The sequence below is a fragment of the Rhipicephalus sanguineus genome, chromosome 5 (genome assembly GCF_013339695.2).
Source record: "Rhipicephalus sanguineus isolate Rsan-2018 chromosome 5, BIME_Rsan_1.4, whole genome shotgun sequence".
NCBI lineage: Eukaryota > Metazoa > Arthropoda > Arachnida > Ixodida > Ixodidae > Rhipicephalus > Rhipicephalus sanguineus.
In genome coordinates, this window is record NC_051180.1 from 89,419,735 (window position 1) to 89,442,098 (window position 22,364).

General features: G+C 47.4%; 2 protein-coding genes across 6 annotated transcripts in view; both read left to right on the plus strand.

The window, feature by feature from the left end:
* Positions 1–22,364, plus strand: part of LOC119394827 (sulfide:quinone oxidoreductase, mitochondrial-like) — a 345,577-nt gene that overhangs the window by 53,195 nt on the left and 270,018 nt on the right. The window lies entirely within an intron of this gene.
* The window catches only part of LOC119393978 (CRISP/Allergen/PR-1), a 329,781-nt gene continuing 313,565 nt past the window's right edge, over positions 6,149–22,364 (plus strand). The window contains exon 1 of one of the 3 annotated variants that reach the window (XM_049415575.1): positions 6,149–6,630. The gene's annotated coding sequence lies outside the window, so the exon portion shown is untranslated. The remainder of the gene's footprint in view (positions 6,631–22,364) is intronic. The other 2 variants (XM_049415574.1, XM_037661189.2) reach the window with 2 other exon arrangements.

Consider the following 22,364-nt stretch of genomic DNA (forward strand, 5'->3'; position numbering starts at 1 on the left):
GTTATTACCATGTGTCTGTCTTCTTGTCCCGTAAAAAAACCGAGGTGTGGTCATGTATCCGACAGATACGACCATACCTCGGCTTATGATACTTCCGTGGAATTGAGGAAGCGTTTTGTAATGCGCTTACTTGTACATAATGTCTTACAATTTGCGTCGTTCGCAGTCGACAGTCGTCGCAGGTACTTCCCCATCTAGGGGGTTTTACAGCTTACTTCTCGAAGGAAGACACAGGTAAGAATTCACTTAGCAGTATTAATGCACACTTGCTTCTCGGACACGTGCATGAGCCATAAGTGAGCTCGAATCGCAGTGCTCGCCGTGTAAAGTGAAACGGTGGAACGTTTTTGCGTTTAGCGCCCCAGTTTTTCCGCATGTCTTCGCGCGGAAAGTGATTTGATAGCTTTAAGTCAACGTTTTTTTCTGCCAGTTCAGTAACAGTATGGGCATATCTAGAAATGGTGATCTACTAATTAAGCTTTATAATCAAGCATAGAAGTAAACTTTTGCCTTTAACGAGCGTATCGTGAACTTTCAACGTAAAAAAAGAAGAAAAAGTGGGAACTGCATTCGGGAGCCCCAGCGAAACAACGCATGTGTATACTCCGTTTCACACATCAAGTGCAACGCTGTGGAAGCTATGCAAGAAGTTCAGTCAGCATGCAGTACGTGTAACTCCGCGCGTCTTGCGCTTGGCTTTCGTCGTTACTAAAGGCGTCACTCTCCAACACGGCTAGCATATTTTACATAATGCGTAGTTTTGAGAGCCCTCCGCTGGACAAACAAACACAGATCATATTACGAGGAAGAAGGCGCGATTACGAAACGTGTTTTCATAAAGCCTACTTTAGTCATCTCCAACGCAGCATAAATGGCGCGAACGTATACCGTGTTGTCGCTACCAGCGAGGGGATGAAGAGCAAATTTCGTCAACAGTGTTTGCGAAACAGTCACGTAGTCGTCCTTCAGCTTCGCATTGCTAAATAAATTGAGCTCCAGAACTCAGTATAAAAGCCATTAGCTGTTGAGTAATATAGCATGTGCTACTCTGACTCCTAATAGTGCACCGACAGAATTGGAAGCTACGTGGCGAAAGTGATTAGCAGGAAGGAAATATTGGAAACAAGTTGTGTACTCTATAGATATACGATAGCCCCACGGGTCTTGTCTCTTTCTTGATCGCTTGCCAACGAGAACCAATGTGCCGAGCCACTGAAGAACCTCTTCTACCCAGGAATAGTTCTTTTTTTACTTAGTTATCCATCGTTCCTAAATGCGTGGCATTTGTTTACGAGCATTACTCGAACAATTAACATTCCTTGGGCTCAGGCCACGTCGTGCATGGCCGTTCGTTTCCGCTCAGCGTCCACATACGCAACGCCTCCGTTTATACCATTGGTGGCTGCCCAGATGCTCGACAGTTACATCATCGCGATGAGCTGCGCACACAATGCGATTGTCGATCGCCTCTTTTTTTTCTTTTGCTTCCACTTTGATGCGCAAATGACTGCCGCTCCGAGGAAGGTCATCGCTGCTCTCTCGCCATTTTCCTTCTTTGAACCGGGCAGGTCAGATCTCCAAGTGCCGGTCTGCAAGGGGCGGTGCCCCGTGGTGGTAGGTGGCAGGACTTCAGGGAAAAAGAGCTACGCCAGTTGGTTTGAAGGGAGTGGCTGTGCGTCTCATGTAATTCCAGCTCACAAAACGAGACAGATGCCCACGTGATAATGGAGCTTTGAAGTAGTCGACGGTTTTTTTTTTTCTACTGGTAATGTCCCCATAGTTCAACTCCAGCGCGAAGCGTCCCTTGTTCCACCACTGCTCATTTAAGTCTACAGCTCCTGCTGTAAAGGTGATGCACTTCAGCTATATTACGAGCGGTGGTTTATAAGAAATTTTGGTCTATTTGAATGCGAAATTCACCTAAATGAAGTCACGTTCGTAATGACAGCAACTATTGTGCAATGTGTACACCCGAGGACGAATGTTTTGGTCTGTTAATGTCGGTTGCGCATTGTCGTAAATACCGCCCATGGATCATGACCAAGAGGAGATGTCGCAGTTCTGCATGACTTATGCAAGAAACACCGATTGCACCTCGTGGCTTCTAGAGTGTATGGAAAATGATGCCACGTGATAGCATATCGCGCGCATGTGTTCGCCGCGCATGGTGCATACTCGGCTGCATGCCAACTCGTCCCATGTTTGTTTCTCATAAGCGAATTCTGATTGCCGACGCGGTTCAAAGTGAGCACTTTCGCTCGTTACAGGTCAAAACAAGTAGAAATGTCAGGCGTGCGCAGACTCGTCGTCGCGGTACGTGACCAGTGGCAAAAGCGGCGGTGCACCGTCGTTAAAAGGTCGCAAGTAACCACAACTTTGTTACGTATACCATAGCTGTGCGCGGTCACTTTCCTGTCACGTAAACCGGCGTGGGACAGCTGACGACAAGGTGCCTATATAGATAAGGACGTTCATTTCTCTTAGTACGGTCTGGCACTTAACGTGAGAATGCCGGCGACAGTATAGAAGATGGAGCCCACAATCACAAAATCTTTATTCTGCTTTGAAATGTGATAGGCTCTATATATAAACGGGCGAGGGCATCGGCGGTGCTGCGTTTGATATGGTAGTCTTGGCTGTCAATTGCACCACCTGGTCGACTCTTTCCGGAGCGCGATGATTTGTCCCCGCATGGTCATCAACCGTGCCTGTTTCAGAAAAGTCAGCAGCAGATACGACATTTCTTAGCGCATTTATCCATCGTCTTTCCGGGAAAGCTAGATGTTCTGCATGCGCGTGTGTAAACCCTCATCTTCCAAGATTATCAAGCAACCGCTTCCTCTGGACGCAGAAGCCGCGGCAAAACCAGGCAAATGGCTCGTTACAGGACTGAGTGCAACTTCGAGGAGCAGAATGCGTAGGCGTCAACGCCCGAAATGGCTTTCAGGCCGATTCTTTTTCAACTTTGTAAAGTAAGATGTGCGATATGCGAACAGATGAGGCGTGAGGATGATTATTATGATGGTGATGATGGGAAGAGAAGATGTGGGAAGTTCCTTCGCCGTAGAGTTGCTGTATCTTAACCAACTGAGACTGAAAGCTAGTTGCCTTTCCTGAGATAAGTGACTGTTAAGCTATTTCTTCTCGTGACATTGACAGCGTTATGTCTGCAAGAGCCGTTTGTTCCAGTATTGTAAACAGGGGAATGTGTCCACTGACTCGTTGCCTTGAATTAGCGCTGGTGCGCTGCAAACGAAAGTGATTCTCCATATTGTTATTTTAAATGCGTGTGAGTATTCAGCCTACAGCTTTTGTTTACGCAAGTTCCACTCGTATAGACACTCTGGCTAAGGCGATGCAGTCATCTGCATAACTGTGCGCTAAAGTTTATGGAAGTAAGCGAAAAGAAATTTTAAAATTTTAAAAGACTGCACAAAAATATCATGCGAGCAATACCCAGAACTATAAAGCGCCGGAATGTTCCTTGAGTGAGTCGCAAGTGCGCAGCTCACGTTGCACTACATGGTACTAAAGCTCGCTTTTTTGTCATTTGTTATTTCGTCGATAGTTCTTTAGAGACTCGTTATGAATCAGTTTCATTTGTGTATTACCAGGTGTTACTTTGGAGACCGTTAGAAAAGAAGCCTTCTTATTTCAGCTTATTCACGTGCCATAAAATACGGCGCGGACACACAAGATATAACTGACTTCACCAGAGCATCCCTTTATGTTGTGCTACTGGCGACTTGAAACATTACACCTAACGCTACAAGTTAATTGAAGTGAGCGGGGATTGAACTAGTTGTTTGAAATATAGATCGTTTTCGTCAGTTGCCGTTAAGTACTCATGTAGTCTTGCATAGCGAATGGTTTGACTTGGCTTGACTTAGCTTGACTTAGCATTACGTGCTAAACGACTCTAATAGCTTAAACGACTCTAGTGGTTTGTAGAGCTACTCAGTAGATGCAGAATCGGACTGGTGTAGCGGGGGCATCCTAAATCCTTTCTCCTCCCGGCCTTGATTATTCTAAGTGATAGGATTAGTAGTATGTAGAGACAATACATACCACTTTAAAGTTTTGGCTTTCTTGGCACGTTCAGAGTTTACACAGTTTAGGTGTAGACCATGTACTTGAAAAGCTAGATGCATCTCTACCTAACAACCGCGTTCTTCTCTTGCTAGGCCTGTTTTTAGTGAATTTAAAACATAGAAACTTCGGCCACAGTAAAGCATTGACTGCCCGAAAGCTTAATGTAATAGAGACCGCACAAAGAATAAGAGGAATTTTCTTTTCAGCTTCAGTGTGGTACCAAAAGTCTTTATAAAAATATGAAGACACATACTATGAGCATGTCTATGGATCACAAGAGAACACTAAACAAAAGAAAAAAACCTTTAAAACTACCAGAATGCGAATTAAGCTTCGCTGAAAGATATACACAGATATGTTGAAGGAGAAAAATTGTTTACACCAATTATGTTAACTTACACTCATTTCCGTCAGATGTTCGAGATGGTCTTGTTTCTCTTCCTGTTCGGTGCATAAAAAAGGAATCAAGAGCACGAATTTAGAGCATGAGGTGTGCACAAGTGTGCATCTAGGTTGCAGCTGACAAAGTGGTGAACACTTGTATCCTATTTGTACGACACCGAACTAGGCTGTTGACGGTACCCAGGAACAAAAATGAAGATGAGGCCAACGAACCGTTGCACCTGTGTACACCTTTCGTCAACACCTTCGCGATCTATGTCACGGGTTTGTGATTCACTTCTGCCCGGTGACAATACTATGTGACGTCGTTTGCGCTGTGCAATACGCCCATTCGTGTTTGCTCAAGTTTTACACTCGACTGGGCGTTCGTTGCACGTGTGCGTAATGCTCCCCAGCAGCTTGTGCCGTTCAACGAAGTTTACGATGTACGCACCTGATGAGCGCAGTGTTCGAAGGATACAGAACATTTTTTTATAGTTTAGGTGCGTAACAACCGATGATGTCATTTCCACGCCTAGCTTACGGAGCCGTCAAAAGTGTGAAGAATCTGAGCTTCCCATTTATAGTGACTATGATATCGATAGGGCGACTGCTGAGGTGACAAGGTGTCCTCGCAGTTATTGTCGTTACTGCAACTGCGGCCGTTCTATCCAGCAGTCACTTGACTCATAATTTCTAAGCTATGATTCTGGCACAGTGGGCTCCTGGTGGCTGAGTTGTCCGTACTATGGCAATTAGTAAATAGCGGTAATGTAGCTAATTGTGTAGAAATAAATGACGGATGCGTACAACAGTCAGACTCTGGCTTTTATTTTTTTCTTAACCATTCGGTGTACCGATTGACCCATTGATGTATTCTATATCGACAAGAATTACTGAAGCGATTTCGCTAACTGGTGATGGGGACGATGTGCTATCTCGCTGCAAAACGTGGCTGAAGAGCCAAGCACATGGAACGCATTTCATTCGAACCTTTGTTGCAGCGTCGGCACGTGCCTTTCGCCACAAGGCTTCCGCACGAAAACTATTGCTCAACTGCGGTCAGGTAGTACCTGTAATACGAAATTACCTGTGACCCCAACGGGAATACCACCCCGGACTCTTGGGGGCAAGAAGCGACAAGTACAACTTGCACAAATGAAAATACTGTCAGGTTACGGATGAGGAGGCCGACGAACTGGGCATCTCTTGAGACACCAGTGTCCCATGCAGCTGTGGTTGCTCTCAATCTTTCATCGTCGCCAAGGTAACGAGTATTATTTCAAACCCACGTTCAAGAGGAATGGAATGACGGACTAGTTGAATCGTATTTGTAATCGCTTTCTAAGTTCAAAGAAGACGGCAGAAGAAAGACAGACAGGATAAGTACCATGTCCCAAAGTTACGTCATGTCCGTCTCCCTTCATTTGTCTCGCTTCCGCTACTGTAGCACGCTCAAGCGCTTGTGTGTGTGCATATGAAGGATTCCTTCGCGGAGGCATTGCTCGTCGCCATTTCTTGGCCATGAATGTTGAATGTGCTGCGCTCGTCACACTGACGGTCACGACCAGCTCTGCATTCACGAGACGTGCCGCCCCTTTACACGGAAGAACGTATACACTTCCCCTGCCGGGACTGGGCTCTCACGAGGCGGGGCAGCATTGGTCCGGCGGCTCGCTTCCTGCCGAGAGCCGTCGAAAGCTCGGCCCAAGTTCACTCAGCCGTTCACGGGGACATCATTGACGTGGTGGCGGTGCCGTGGTCGAAAGACGGCCGCGGCGTCGGTGGCAGAAGCACCGAGCCAGCCGGTTACGCTGTAACGCGCGTGCAGAGTGACCTTGAGGAACGCCCCTCCACTCACTCTCTCCCCGCCGCCGTCGCATTATGTATATACGTTATATGCAGCGCTGCTCCGTCAGCGAGTGCAGAACGCATTCAGCTTACCTGGCTATAAGAACGCCCTTATTCTCTTCTCTGGAACATCGCACGAGCGAACGATCAAGCGCCTGTGCTTTGCAGTTTGCCTGTAGGGACGTCGACACGTATCTCACGCTGGTCCGCCGCGCCACTGCCTGCGTGATTCGTGCTCTCGACTTGTGATTGCCCTTGCTGGAAACAAGATCGACTAGCATCATCTGCCTGCTCATATTTGTCCAGGTAAGCGAGTTCAATTTGGGCTAAGAACAGTGAAAGTTTGACACCGTTTCGCCTATCGTTATTAGACTTCATGCGCGAATCCAACTTGTTTGTTTACGTGCGACGCGCCTCATGTGTTGTTATGTAAATACGTTGTACCTAAGGGCAACTTTCCGAAAAAAAAATATGTTGAAAGGTTTTAATACCGAACCACTGGGTACGTTCCGATATCTCTACATATTTATGAGCGTTCATTCGGGAAATTTTCCATTGGAGATATATTCGGATGTGTTTCACTCTAAAAGGGATTTTAGGGATGTTGAGAACCTTTTTGTGACATGCCGCTAGTGCTCGGGCGTAGTTTCGGTTAAGCAGCCAAAGGAAGGAGCACGTTTCGTAAAAAAGAGTTACTAATGTTCGAAGCGCGATTCGTTATAACAGGAGAAAAACCAGTGAATGATTATTTTTGCACGTGGCGAGAAGGTTGGGGCATACAGGAATGTCTGCATCATATTCCGCATGCTAGCCTGTCAACAATTGAACGGTCTTGTATTACGTTGTCATGAGCTCGTCGCCAGCACGCTGTCAGCCTGCCACCAACACATGTGATTTAAACGCATTTATATTTACTAAAGAATACAAATATTGAGGGAATATAGGAGACTGCAAAGTGTAATGCCGACGTGCTGAAGAACCTCACTACTTGCAGTCAATTCCGTTGCGTCGTAACTGTCTCATATAGATGGCTTGCACTGACGCCGCTGAAACAGCCACGTTGGAGCGCCAACGTGGTGGGACGTGACCTTTGTGATGTCACGTTAGTGTCATCAGTACATTGCATGCTGGTTCCTTCCTTATTCATGCACAGTGGTTCAATAACGTTCCAGCGACGTCGTTATCACACTGAAGCAGGTTAATCGCCGTGTGATTATATACTGCTTTGACGTCATCTAAGCCGCCATGTAGGAGCCATGTAGTGCGTCCCTGACATCACGTGCAAGCTATCAGTAATCTTAACCGCTTCGACGGTGTCTCTTACCAAAGAGTGCCTTCATGTTCAAGATCCCCAGATGAAGATGTTCAAAAAAAACGCCAGGCCTGCGCTGAAACCGCAGCACAGTCACAGCGAAAGCTGGAAGAACGGCGTTTCTAGAGCCCGTTAAGCTCCCTTGGGGCTACAATAAAAGTACACTAGAAAGGTACCCACTACGCCATAAATCACAATTTTTGTGAAGTTGGGAAGCATTTACTAAGCCATTATTCGTCATTCTGCGGAGAAGAGAGGCACCAGCTACACGTCTGTAAGGCATTATGTGTACTTTGTTGACGCGACGACTGATGACGATGAAGAATTATGGCTCAGCCCTTTGTAATGGGTTGGAATCTTTAAACGGCCCACCAATTAAGTAATTTGCATTGGGTGACGCCCGGTTGCTATTTCCCTCTCCCGTCATGCTGTATAACATACGTTGACGTGGGAGAGAGACGGGGGGGGGGGGCGAAGAACTTTACTGAGACCCCGAGGAAATGGATCATGCGCTTATGGGCTTCCTTGGCAACCAATACAAGTGCACTTGCGAGGAGCCCACTACGCTATAAAACATTGTAATTTTACTGAGACCCCGAGGAAGTGGATCATGCGCTTATGGGCTTCCTTGGCAATCAATACAAGTGCACTTGCGAGAAACCCACTACGCTATAAATCACTAATTTTTGAGAAGTAGGGCAGCAGGCACTGTGCCATTTTTCGTCATTCTACGGAGAGCGTTGGTACCTGCTAAACGCGTGTAAGGCATTATGCGCACTTTGATGATGCTGTGCCTGATGACGATGGAGAATTATGGCCAGGGTTGCCAATGGTGGCTACTTTTCGCCAAATTGGCGAATTTGAGAGGCCCGTGGCGACCTAAAATTATGAATGGCGACATGGCGAATTTTTGGCGATTTTCAGCTTAGGTCTCCACTGAGTTATGCATCCTAAGCTCAGTGCCTTCCCAACGAATGAGCGGCACTATTCTCTGTATTTTTCTGGGCTTTGAGGTGCACATTGCGCGCCGTTCTGTATGTACGTCCTGTAACTCGTGTGTATCTCCTCAATTAATCTAGATGCTTCTAACTCAATTCATCTAGATTCATCTAGATCGATGCTTCAGAGCTTCGCTAAAATTTCGCTTCTGAAGGGGCTAGATGACGGGTTGGTCGTGTGTTCCGGCCATTTGTTCCGCCAAAGCTCCAACTGTTCTGAATAGTTTGGCGACTTATTCACTGCTGCAGTATCCCCTAATCGAGCTCGTCTAGCGAAGATTGGCGGATACGCGGGTGTTCGTGCAATAAAAAATTATTTATTCAGGCATTTTCTACTGTTCTCGGTGAGCGTGTGCAATGAAAACAATTGCTATATAACATTTTACAACGTCTACCTGTTCAATTATAACGCACTGGATTGACGCGGGTACATAGAAGTGATTATATATGAAAGGGACAGTGGCGTCCGGTATCACATTAGTTCACACTGAAAGGCATAAGACTCACTAATGAACGATACCTGTAAGAATTCTGTCTTGCTACTTTCAATAAACCTGTTAATCCTTTTTTTCATATGAGGGGATGTAAATCTGTCTACAAACAACGCCTTCGCGGCTTTCGCCTAAGGTTTACCACACTTTTACCTTTGAAACGAGCGGACAGGGATGGAAGGATATCATGAGCGTTTTATCCTTTCATACTTGCGCCTCCGCGCACATCTTGCGGCTAGTCAGAGAACCAGGTGCACCAAGCACTCCCATGGTGAAGGGGCGATGCGCCTGGCATGAGAAATGTCAATATACTTTAAGGGCTTTGAATGGCACTGTAGTCTACGGGGCTATACATCAGTGGAAATTCTTATTACTAGGATATGCCGTACATATCTAGAATGGCGACTTTTTTGGCGAAATTCGTAAAAAAATGGCGACTTTTGGCGACTTTCTGCTCGTCGTTTGGCGACATTTACTCGAAAGTCAGTGGCAACCCTGATTATGGCAGAGCCCTTTGTAATGGGTTGGAAGCATTCAACAACCTACTCGTTGCGCAATTCGCATTGTGTGACGCCTGGTTACAGAATTCGCGTTGTGCGAGGCTTGGTGCTTATTTTACTCTTCTACCACGCTATATTGCATATGCTAATGTGGTTCCTTCCCGACATGAAGCCTGTATAGGACCTTTTTGCAAAGCAGTTTCAAGCACCGGCATGGCTCCGAGGTTGAATACTGGGCTCCCACGCAGAGGGCCCAGGTTCGAACCTCGTTCCATCCTGGAATTTTTTTCTTATTTCGTTTTTTTTTTTCTTATTTCGAGCGATACTGGTTACGGACACCGGTGGCGGCGGCGGCGGCGGCGGACAACTACGGCGCCAAAAACGGCCGGTGAAATGATCTCATAACAGCTTTCGCTGTAAAACCTTCAGCATCACCGGTGGATGCACTCTAGAGGCGCGGATATCTGTAGTTAAACGAAGTTGTGCATGTCACGTTATCGCCATTGTATTTCTTCCTTTTAATTTTTTTTACTCTCTCTCTCTCTATTCGCGATATTTTGCACTGTTCACTTTGCTGATATGACAGCATTAGCTTTCCTGCTTTATTTCTTGTTTGCCCGGAACATCAGGTTTTACCGGCGAATTATCAATCCTAAGAAGTTGGCACAGGTTGTTCAAGGTTGCTGTGAAAATGTCACTCTGTTCTTTCTTCGCTTAGGCAAATATTTTTTTTTCAATTGACGCTTCTCTTTTCTCACTCTCTTATGAACGCTCTGGCACATCAACGGGCACACGCTTGAAGCTTCGCGCGACGTGTCACAATCAGAATTTCAAAATGTCCATCGGCTTTCACCGACATAGCTGCCTCGTCCACGGCCTATAATTGACTTGTCATGTGGGAAAGAAACGTCGCATTCAGGACCGTCGGTTCCACCGTTGCGCAGATAGATAGCGTTTCCAGTCGGGTGTATGCGTGTGTCTAAGAGCATCACGCACAGTCTGACGCGTATTCTTTATTGGCTTGGCCGGCATGCACGTGTGTGAATCGCCGCCGCCTTTGCTGTGTATGGCTGCCCGCCTGTGCGTAGCATCAAACGCTTCCGCTTTTTTCAGCTACATAGATCTGGCCAGGCATTGAACTGCTAGTACCTGAATTCCCTATAACTTAGGATAGTTCTGAAGTTAATTCACTCATAAAGTATGAAGCCTGAATTTAATGATCGAATTCCGGATGACATGTTCGTTCTCTTCTAAACCGTCTCGCAGTAAATAGGTTCTAACAACGCACAATCAAGCTCCGCGCTTTCAGTTCCTCCTCGTAGAGATACATACATACAACAGTGCTTACACAGAAGAAAGCTGGGATAGTTGGGTTCACCATTTTGGCATACTTGTGGAGCTATATAAAGCGGACGCACAGTAAGAGAACCTGACAGGAGTGAATACACGACCGTTATGTATTTTCATGTTGGCTGCCCGTCTTTTTCTTTGTTAGGGCTTTAACTACGTCAAATAAAGTAAACGTCCCCTGCTGCAGCTGTATCGCAGAACGCAGTTCAGCGATTCGCTGGAACCAGGATGCTTCACCGTGGTCACAGGTGGATATATGCTTTAGTTTCTAAGCGTGGAGTGGTTCAACATGACGGTGGGTAACTTTCAGCCATGTTCGCACGAAGCTGAGTACTTTTAAAGGATACAGGGGAAATGTCACCGAATCACTGGTGAATAATGTCGGGAACTGGCGAACGCCAGAATGCGGCGAAAATGTGTCGTTGTGGTTCTCGCGTGTATGTAGTAAGTTATTTAATGATGCGCCAAAATCTTGAAAGGCGGATTCTTACTTCCATGTTGACTACAAATAGAAGTTAAATTATGTCGTTGTGCAACAATCCCGTCAGAAATGCTTCTGTTTTCTTAACCAATACAAACAGAATACATTCGAGTATCGTATCATGCCGCAGGAGGGCCATGGCTTTCTTGGTAAAGCGCTAATGTTCCTAAATTACTCGTTTTAGCTATACGATGATGCTCCCAGTTTGCCAACTCTGATTTCCTTGCATGCAAATGACAAGAAGATCAAGGTGCCGAGAGAAGCGCCTAAACACACACACACGCACTCTCTCTCTCTCTCTGTTTCTCCTCTCTCTTTCTTCTCTCTCTGTCTCTCTCTCCACCATACTGCTTAACTGCTTGGAGCGGAAAAACTCAGCAAAGCAGACATAAACATTCAAGGCGCGTTTTCGCAGGAGGGTCAGCTCACGATGGCCCGTTCCGCTTATCTAAGACGCACTGGCGTGTTTCTAGCGCTAGGAGACGAGCTTTTACAGGACGTTAGCCTTGAAGTTTATTGAACCAGAGGAGAGAAGAGGCTGGATGAGGTTCAACGGCTCATAATTTTCATTTCTAGGAACGCGCACGCATCATCAGTCAGATTTGAGATCCATGAACATAAGACTTCCCCGACGGCGGAGGTCCCATGGATGTCGTTTTATTCAAAGCCTTAGTTATTCCTTCCGGTCTGTTTATCTGGTTTTCCTACAAGGGAGTGGGCTTCGTTTCCCACTCCGGATGCGATGAGCGGCGCGCTTACCTCAGCCCTTGCATGTCGAGGGAAAAATCGCTTGTACGAAAATGTAGCGAGTCATCTTTATGCATAAGCTGTTTCAGTCAGCATAAGCGCGAAAAGAGGTTTCGAACGAATACTTCAATTTCCCAGGTGGTAAGCACGCCATGAATAGGAGAACGATCATAAAACTCCTGCATGAAGTTTTTGTACAAAGCGCGGAAAGGCCTCATGCACGAGCTATACATCTTTTTTTTTAATTTCCTTGACGGTGTGTGTGTGTGTGTGTGTATGCGGGAAAAAGAGCGGGTGTGGGTGGAGTAGCGCGTTTTCCATATTGAAATACCACTCGCTGGGAAAAGTGCACGTATTTAAATATCTTAGAACCGCATCCGAAAATTGAGATCGCGGAGGCTCGACACTTACGGCCTGAACTAGGTAAATTTTTATATCATTTTCCCGGTGGTACTTATACGTTCATTTATGAACTGCATTGATTGTATGATGACTCCTGCGTTTGTCCAGTCGCTGGTCTTTGTCTCATACCTATATAAGACGACGACACTTATAAGAGCAAACTGTTTGGGGGTGCCGTTAATAAGTCAAAGCAGCTGAGGCTGACGAAGGCAATGTTTAGGGACAACGGACCTGCGAAAGCGGCTGCAAACGTATAACTGGCGTTCGTTGTGACACTTGACCTAAAGGCTGCTGCGGCACGTTCTAGGATTTCTTGGCCTGGCAAAGCAGCAAGTTAGACTTATTCTTTGATGACGCGCCTGTGCTCATGACTCGCTGTTTAATTAAAACTAGCCTTTCTAACCACGTAACTAATATGATAAACACCCAAGTTCCACTGACAGCTACCGAAACAGACAGTGAAATTCCGGATAAGTTAAACGTTTCCACGGCCCCGTAAATACGAAGGTGCTAGGTGTCATGTAATCCATACTAAGCTTTCATAGTGTCATGACGGGGCACCTGTCCATTACAATTTACTTTGAAAACAACTCTGTCAGCACAGTATGGAAAACCCGGAAATGATTCAGTGTGTTTACTACAAAGTGTTTCCTCCGACTGTGTGGAATAGTACACGTCCTTTCCTATTGTGCTCCACGCTGACGAAGCTAGTGACACCGCCAGTGTTCTGGCGTGCGCTGCAACGGTCCACCAAGCACGTGTGACGCGACTGCCTCCCGGAGAACGGGGTACGTGTGCTTGCGTTGTTTACAGCATAGCAGCCGACACACGTGTGACTGTGTTCGTGCACGTATGTAATTATACCAATATACCATCAACATAATATCCATCAACGTATGTAGTTACACAATATGCCATCAACATAAGCACCTAACCTGTGGTACGCTGTATGCAGCGCACTGCAGGTTATGTGAAATCACCCAGGACTGTAGAATACGTGCGGCAAACGGGAACGCCCAGATAAATGACCGAATCGAAGAACATGTAAATAAACAGAAACGTCACCACGTGTATTCCTTCACACTATGAAAAACCATAGTTTCTCGATCGATATGTCGTATTGTGGCAATATTAGACAGGAACAGCACGCAACTACTGGTTACGTTTTGTATCATGTAAACAAGTAACGTACCTGTAAACAAGACCTTTGTTTTTAAGCTTTGGTTCCTCAGTTCCATTTCGTAGGTTTGCATAAACGGCATGCGCACCTTGCGTAACGTAAGTGTCACGTCTGCACATGTTGGTACATGCGTTTTATCGTGTCAGATGCCAATGCTTTTAACTGAATTCTTTAAGTTCTGTATTAGATCTGTCTTCGCTCTCTCTTACAAGTATCCAGCTGTAATTACCGCAAAGCCCTCCTGCGTACATGTTATAACCTCATCGCATTCGTGACTTCTTCTTGCTCAAATGACAAGCGCGTCGAAAGGTTCTCGGTTGTTTCTGCGAAGTTTGAGCTCCCGTAATACTTCTCTAACCCCGTAATCGCACCTTAGGGCAGAAAACGTGTAGGGCTTGTTCTGTTCGAGATATCATTACTCGCGCGGCACGCATTCAACGGAAGCACTCCCCCTGTCATTACACGGGATCGGGTAGGCGTGTATCCTCTGCAGACGCCTCTTCGTGGCCAATGAATGCTGCCGCGTCGCATGTGATGATTGCCGGTTAGCGGAAAAAATACTGCGCCGTCGCTGAAACGGTCGTGCGTCAGAGTCGTAATAATATGAATGATTCTCGTCGGCGTGTTTCAGTTCACTTCTTTATTGTAGCGCAGAGATATTTGTTTCGAAATGAAACGTGGGGCCCCAGTGGCGCTTTCCGAGTCTGCTCCTGCAGCTGGTTAATTCAGCCGAGTAAATAGTTAGGCATTACTGATATTGTTGTTCACTGTATGCCATCTTGCCAGATGCACTTGTTGCGTCTTCACTAGCGAGGACGTAGTCATGAAGAGGGTATTAAAATACGAATGGAGCTACTTAATTTTGATGTCCCTAAAAGCATGCTCACGGGCTCGTATATTTATGGGCATTATATTGTATAAAGAACCGTCAACATTCAATGTATCAAATAACACTGACTGCGATGGCTAATTATATATTAAATGCCATCTTAAAGATTAACCACTTACGCGTTGTTATAAAATGCTGTACTGGCATCTCGAGCAGCAGGAAATCAGCATCCACTCCCCTAGTTAGTCACTGCGTTACTCACATCCGCTAAAACGTGTGAGTAACATTCAGTCGACACTACACGCTCATTTTTTCCCGTCTCTTATCTCACGGTGATGCCACAGGCGTCACAGGTAGGTGGCAGCGACAGTTCCGATATCGATTGCCGGACGGTGAAAGCTTCCATTGTTTGTTGCATTTGTAACGGGCGAAACACTCGGTTATCTTCGTCACCGACCCCATGCCTTAGAAAACGCGTGCGTCCTATCACTGAGACGCCGTGTTCGTCTCCTCCCCTAACTTTTGCCGCATAGCCACGGCTCGAAGATAAGAACGTAAGACGGGCAATTTTAGGCCGGCCGAGAGCGTCAGAGGCAGCGCGGCAACCGTTCATGTGAGTATTTGGAGCGGGATTCTGAGCGAGGCGTTTTAACGTGACGTCCGCGTGTGATGGCAATGCTCCTGGAGTGAGCAAAAATTGCACAGAGTTCAATATTGATAATTGTTGGGGTTTAACGTCCCAAAACCAAGATACTGTTATGAGAGACGCCGTAGTGGAAGGATCCGGAAATTTTCGACCATCTAGGTTTCTTTAACGTGCGCCTAAATTTAAGTATACGGGCCTCTAGCATTTTACCTCCATCGAAATGCGGCCACCACGGCTGGGATTCGATCCCTCGACCTTCGGGTCAGCAGTCGGACACCATAACCACTAGACCACCGCGGCGGGTGACAGACTTTGTAAATCATTCAAACTGTGACATGGATTCCTTGTGCCGCGTTATTCGCACGCTCACCTTTAATGATCATTAAAACTTGACCATTGATTTTTGCATGTTTGCCTTTGTTCGAGCAACATTAAGCGAACAAATTGGACTCGCGACTTTCAGTGATCGCTGATTTCGATAATCCTGAAATCTGACGTGTGACTACAGTAATACAAAAACACATATATTTACCCGCATTGCAAATTTTACATGAAGGTCGTACGTGAGTGTTCCTATTTTGGATGCATGATAAACTAGCTATGATTGCTGGGCTGCACAATTATGTTTATCTAGCTGAAGTAGCCTTGAAGCCGAAACGGCCGCTAAGCTGAGCCACTCATTATCTCTCTACACAGCTTTATGAGCTGTAATACGGTAGTTATGTTTTTCCTTTGTTCGTTTTCTCCTTGATGTGGATTGAAGTCCCGTCAAGGAGATGATCGACGTCGATGAAGCAGGAGGCAGGTTGGAGGTAATGAAAACTTGAAGGTATATTGCAGCGAAATATTTACAGTCATATGTACATCTTGCCGAAGCACACTGATGATAACATAGACATCAACAGCACCTTACTCTTCTACTTAACTTTTCTTAAGTTAGAGCCTAGAACACTGTTACTACATACGAAGAACCGAGTCTCACTGTTCGACCACCAAGTGGTTACGGCCCAGACGAAAGTTGCATCGTACGGAGTCTTACTGATCTATCAGTTAAGTGATTACAGCCTAGACTGAAGGGAAACGAATTCCGTCCAGTCTTAAGTACCTTGCGGTAACAAAGAAAAGGGGAGGTGGCCACTGGTGGTCCGCCTCGACATTCCCTTATCCAATCCGTTCATTCTCAGATTAAGCCACTCCCTACCGGGCTGTCCTTAATCTCGGCAGCAGTGTCTTTACAGCGCAGACAGGCGTTTTGGCACTCTTTCCCATCATGGCTCTCCCTCTCTTTCCCACGCTCTCAGGGATTCTCACGGTCGAAATACATCTGTATTTTAGCCCTGGTGCATTCACGCCATTTTCCCATACACATCGAGTTGAACTCGCGGAGCCAGTCGTTAAACCGTTCCGGGAAAGAAAAGGCGTCTGCGTGACCCTGCCTCCCACGCATTCGACCTTGCATTGTTGCAAAAGCACATCTTGGTCCGTGTTGGGGTCACGCATACTGTCGCCTCGAGCGACTGCTTAGAGCGGGGGATGTCCTCCTCATTTTCCCACACATTCAGGCCGCCGACCTCTGAGAACGGTCGCCTGACCGCAACCCATGCTGGCCATCGGGGCAGACAAGCTTGCTCAAAGGAAGCCGTTTGCTTTCTCTTGATAATTGCCCAGCGAAAAGACCAGGCAGGGGGAGAGCCGAGAAAGAAGCTTTGTACGACGTACCGTGCCGCGCCGTCCTGTCTGCAGGATCGACTTATGAGCGGCAAACATAACACGTCCCCCCTAAAGAGTACGCTGTGCTGTTCTACGCTCAGTGGTACGATAAATCACTGCCGCGATTAGGTCACTGGACTTTCTACCCATACAACAGTCTACACAAACATCAAACACAATTGCGAGACAACACGACAGGAGAATACAAGAAACGTAAACAAGTACATGCTAAACAATCAAACACACCATTGCTGCTTCAAGCAGTATGATCACTAGTGTCTGTTTCCTGAATTCACAATCACACAGTCCACAATATACAGCAGCAAGTGGGCAGGAACATTCACGCCCCCCCCCCAGTTGGCATGGCACTGTTATTCTGATGGCTTCCATAAACTATTCTGGAGCCTTGATAATGCATCCGCATTACCGTTACATACGCCCTTCCGATGTTGTACCGACACATGATATCGCTGTAACGCCAGCGCCCATCTTGTCAATTTCGCCCCGTGCGGAGTCGAAGTTGTAAGGTACGACAGCGGATTGTGGTCGGAAACGACGTTTACTATGGCACCAAAAAGCCAGTAGTCAAACTTCTTTAAGGCCCATATTATTGCGAACGCTTCCCTCTCAATGGTCGACCAGCGCATCTGGGTCGGTGAGAAACGGTGGCTTGCAAAGGCGATAGGCTTCTCTTGCCCCTCGGCTGACATTTGCGCCAAACATGCTCCCGCCGCCGTAGCTGATGCGTCTGTGAAAAGCCAGTAGGGCTGAGATGGCTCTGGAGTGTTAAGCGCCACGGCCTCGCACAAAGATCGTTTGAGAATCTCAAATGCCGCCTGGGCTTCCTCCGGCCAGGGTATCTTATTAGGTACCGCTTTCTTTGTTAACAGCGTGAGCGGGCTCGTCACATCTGCGTATCCTCGGACGCCGTCAAAGAGTGTGCAATGTCTTTGGAACACCGCCTGTATTTCCGCCTGCGCGTCAGCATCAAGATGAGCAACCTTCTCGCTCGTTAGCACTAGCTCTTCCCGCTTTATAGTGGTTGGTTGTGGAGCATATTCCACCTCCCCAAAATCATGGTCCTCAGCGAAGACGACCCCAATATGACTGACCCTTGCACAGTAAGGTCGAATGTTGTTGGCGTGGACACTTTTCACCTTTCCCTCAGATGTTTCAACACGGTAAGAATGTTCGCGCTCACGTCCAACCACTGTGAATGGGCCTAGCCATTTAGGTGACATCTTACAATTCCGATCATTGTCGAAAACCACAACTTGGTCGCCAACGTTAAAAGCTTTGAGCCTGGTGCTGCGATTATACGCACTGGCGTAACTCTCCTGATGAGTTGCACTCATTAGCTCAGCAATATTAGCGGCAGTCTCGAGCTGCTCTTTAAGTTGCTGTAAATACTTAGCGGGGCTTTCTCTCAATGTTGCCGGCACCGGCATTTCTCCCGTCCACGTCCTCTGCAGTATTAGAAGCGGTCCCGTGGGATTCCTTCCATACAATAGACGAAACGGAGCTACTCCGGTTACCTCATGGGGAACTTCCCGATAAGCCCATAAAACCATTGGGATCAATTTGTCCCAATTCTTGGAGTCTCTCTGAATGACATGATACAACATGTTTTTCAGTACCCGATTCCACCTCTCTACAACTCCATTACTCTCTGGGTGTTCTGGGGTTGAGAATCTTGGTGTGCAGCCTAATTTCTCCAGCATCGTTTGCGTGAGCTGAGATTTAAAATTAGTGCCTTGATCGGAGCAGATCATCTCCGGAACGCCTGTGCGACTGAAGATCTCAATCAGTGCGTCACAAGTCGCCTTAGCTGTCAAAGAGCGCAGTGGGACCACCTCTGGCCACCTCGTGCAAAGGTCCACTAAGCACAGCGCGTACTTATGCCCTCTCGCTGACGGTGTGTCTAGGGGTCCGATTACATCTACATTGACAACTTGGAAAGGGTGCTCGGGTCTAGTGAGCGGAGTTATAGGCACCTATCCGTGCGACGCCTGTCTGAACGAATTTGACATTCATGGCACGAACGACAATGCTCTAATATCTCCTTCGCCATACCCGGCCAAAAGAAGTTATACCTAATGCGAGCTTTTGTTTTCTTTGGCCCTAGGTGCCCCCCACATAGTGACTCATGGGCTAAGTGCATTACCTCAGTGCGCTTATCTTTGGGGACAACTAGCTGACTCACTCGAGTGCCTGCTATTGAGTCGCAGTGGTATAATAGTCCGTCTGAAATGAACATGCCGGATTTCCCACTACGAGCATCATCCCAACATTTTTTTAGCGTAGTGTCACCCAACTGCACTTTGCGGAACTCTTCTCTTTGGCCTAACGACGCCTCCTTTTCTTCATCAATTTGCGCATCTTCCCCGGAAACGTCTTTTTCCTCCAAGGTAAGATTGCAGGCCACTACTTTTGGTTTTTCTACTGCTTGTTCTGCCTCATGAGCAGGCTCGGCCGGTGCTCGACAGGGTGCCAGAGGGCTGCTGGCCTTCAACAAAAGTTTCCAATCTTCCTCGGTCAACAAACAATCTGTGCCCTCGACGAGCTCATCAGTTAACGCGCAGAGTAGGTCGACGCTCTGAGGCTCCGTAACCTCTCGCGGGCTATTTAATTTTACCGGCAACGTAGCTAGCCTCGCCTCGATAGTTTTACCAAAAGCAGACACCAATCTCACCTTGCCACACGACTCTATTAGACTACGCGGAAGCAGACTCTCCCGAATGACGGTTATCTCACTCCCCGTATCCAAAATCGCATCTGCGGCTATACCTGCACATGATACAGGAATTAACTGCAGTTTATTTGTGCCTTGACCCTCGTGTTTCAGAGACTTCACCTTTGCGCTAAGTACTCCATCAGGTATTTCAGTTTCCGTCTCGTGGGATAACGTTACCTTTTGTACCTTCCGCTTTGGCTCAATAGCCTTCTTGGGGTTGCTCTCCTTATCACTAGCCTTCGGGCACTCTTTAGCGAAATGGCCTGAGCCGTGACATAAGTGGCACTTCAGAGCGCCTTCTCAACTCGTGTCGCCGGCTTTTGCCCCATTTCTACCGCTGGTTGCTTTGAAGCACGCCCTTTCCCTTTCGCTTGCTCGAAAGTTTGGAGCACTTTAGCGATCTCAGTTGGCCTAAGCCATCCCTCGCCTTCCCTTAATCTCACATACTCCAGACCCTCCGTACTTAGTCCCGATTTTATACGGTCAGCAACCATGAGTTCGGCCATCACTTCTACCGTGTCGGCCTCTCTGACTTGAAGGTAGTATGAGAAATAAGTTCTTACACGCGACGCGAACTGCGCCCACGTCTCTTCCTTCCGCTTTACCGCTCGTTCAAACCTCAGCAGATACTCTGCCGGAGAAAGCTTCAGTTCCGTCAGCACCGCCGCTTTAACTGACTCGTAATCTGCACTCTCTTCAGGGTTGAGGTTACGCAGTAGGTAACGGACTCGTTCGGTTAGTGCTGGCATAACCAAATGCACGCGACTCTCATGCGGTACTTGATAAGTAGCAAACAGTCTTTCTACTTCCTCAAACCATAATGGCACATCCGCGTCACTCGGCAGGCGAAACCCTTTCAGCACTTTTGCACATTGCTGGACAGAATCGAAACACCGCCGCCTCTGATCACCCGTCTCCGACCCAGAGTTGGACAACGTGCCATTGAGACGTTCCGCGTTCATTCTAGTTTGCAACAGCTTTTCGTACTCAATCTGGAGATTGAGCTTTTGGATTTCAAGTTCGAGCGTTCTCGTTTCACTTGAATTCGGCAAAACCTGAGATGCCTGCTGCATCGATTCTTGCCTCTGAGTAGGCACTCTCGCCTCAGCTGATTTATCAGAATTTAGACTACCATTATTTGATGGCTCTCGATTCCGATCCATATCCGCCACACTCGCACCTTCATCTCCATTAAACTCCATTGTTTCAGCACCTCCACGTGTTCTCACCATGTGCTCTACACATAAACTGCCATGCCAACTTGAGAAAGACGCAAGAAATCCTGCTCACCCTTTGCTGAATGCTTTGTCGTTCCTGGATCTCCTCCACGGCGCCGGAGTTGACTGCTGTGGGATCGTCTCGACGTCGCCGCTGGTGGCTGCTGGATGCCTTGCCCCTCGGGTCTTCTCAGCGCTGGTCCAGTGTATGGTGCTGTAGAGCTCGCCGATCCCTGTCAGACTGCGCCAGCTATGTTTTTCCTTTGTTCGTTTTCTCCTTGATGTGGATTGAAGTCCCGTCAAGGAGATGATCGACGTCGATGAAGCAGGAGGCAGGTTGGAGGTAATGAAAACTTGAAGGTATATTGCAGCGAATATTACAGTCATATGTACATCTTGCCGAAGCACACTGATGATAACATAGACATCAACAGCACCTTACTCTTCTACTTAACTTTTCTTAAGTTAGAGCCTAGAACACTGTTACTACATACGAAGAACCGAGTCTCACTGTTCGACCACCAAGTGGTTACGGCCCAGACGAAAGTTGCATCGTACGGAGTCTTACTGATCTATCAGTTAAGTGATTACAGCCTAGACTGAAGGGAAACGAATTCCGTCCAGTCTTAAGTACCTTGCGGTAACAAAGAAAAGGGGAGGTGGCCACTGGTGGTCCGCCTCGACATTCCCTTATCCAACCCGTTCATTCTCAGATTAAGCCACTCCCTACCGGGCTGTCCTTAATCTCGGCAGCAGTGTCTTTACAGCGCAGACAGGCGTTTTGGCACTCTTTCCCATCCATGGCTCTCCCTCTCTTTCCCACGCTCTCAGGGATTCTCACGGTCGAAATACATCTGTATTTTAGCCCTGGTGCATTCACGCCATTTTCCCATACACATCGAGTTGAACTCGCGGAGCCAGTCGTTAAACCGTTCCGGGAAAGAAAAGGCGTCTGCGTGACCCTGCCCTCCCACGCATTCGACCTTGCATTGTTGCAAAAGCACATCTTGGTCCGTGTTGGGGTCACGCATACTGTCGCCTCGAGCGACTGCTTAGAGCGGGGGATGTCTCCTCATTTTCCCACACATTCAGGCCGCCGACCTCTGAGAACGGTCGCCTGACCGCAACCCATGCTGGCCATCGGGGCAGACAAGCTTGCTCAAAGGAAGCCGTTTGCTTTCTCTTGATAATTGCCCAGCGAAAAGACCAGGCAGGGGGAGAGCCGAGAAAGAAGCTTTGTACGACGTACCGTGCCGCGCCGTCCTGTCTGCAGGATCGACTTATGAGCGGCAAACATAACAACGGTGTTGCTTCATACCCGCAATTCCGAAAGCCTCGGCCGCATACCCAATGGCGCGTATGCACGACATTTGAAGATTCGCTGTAGAGTTGGATAATCTGTGGTAGTCGTCACACGGTATCAATCTCTCAATCTCCGGGCGT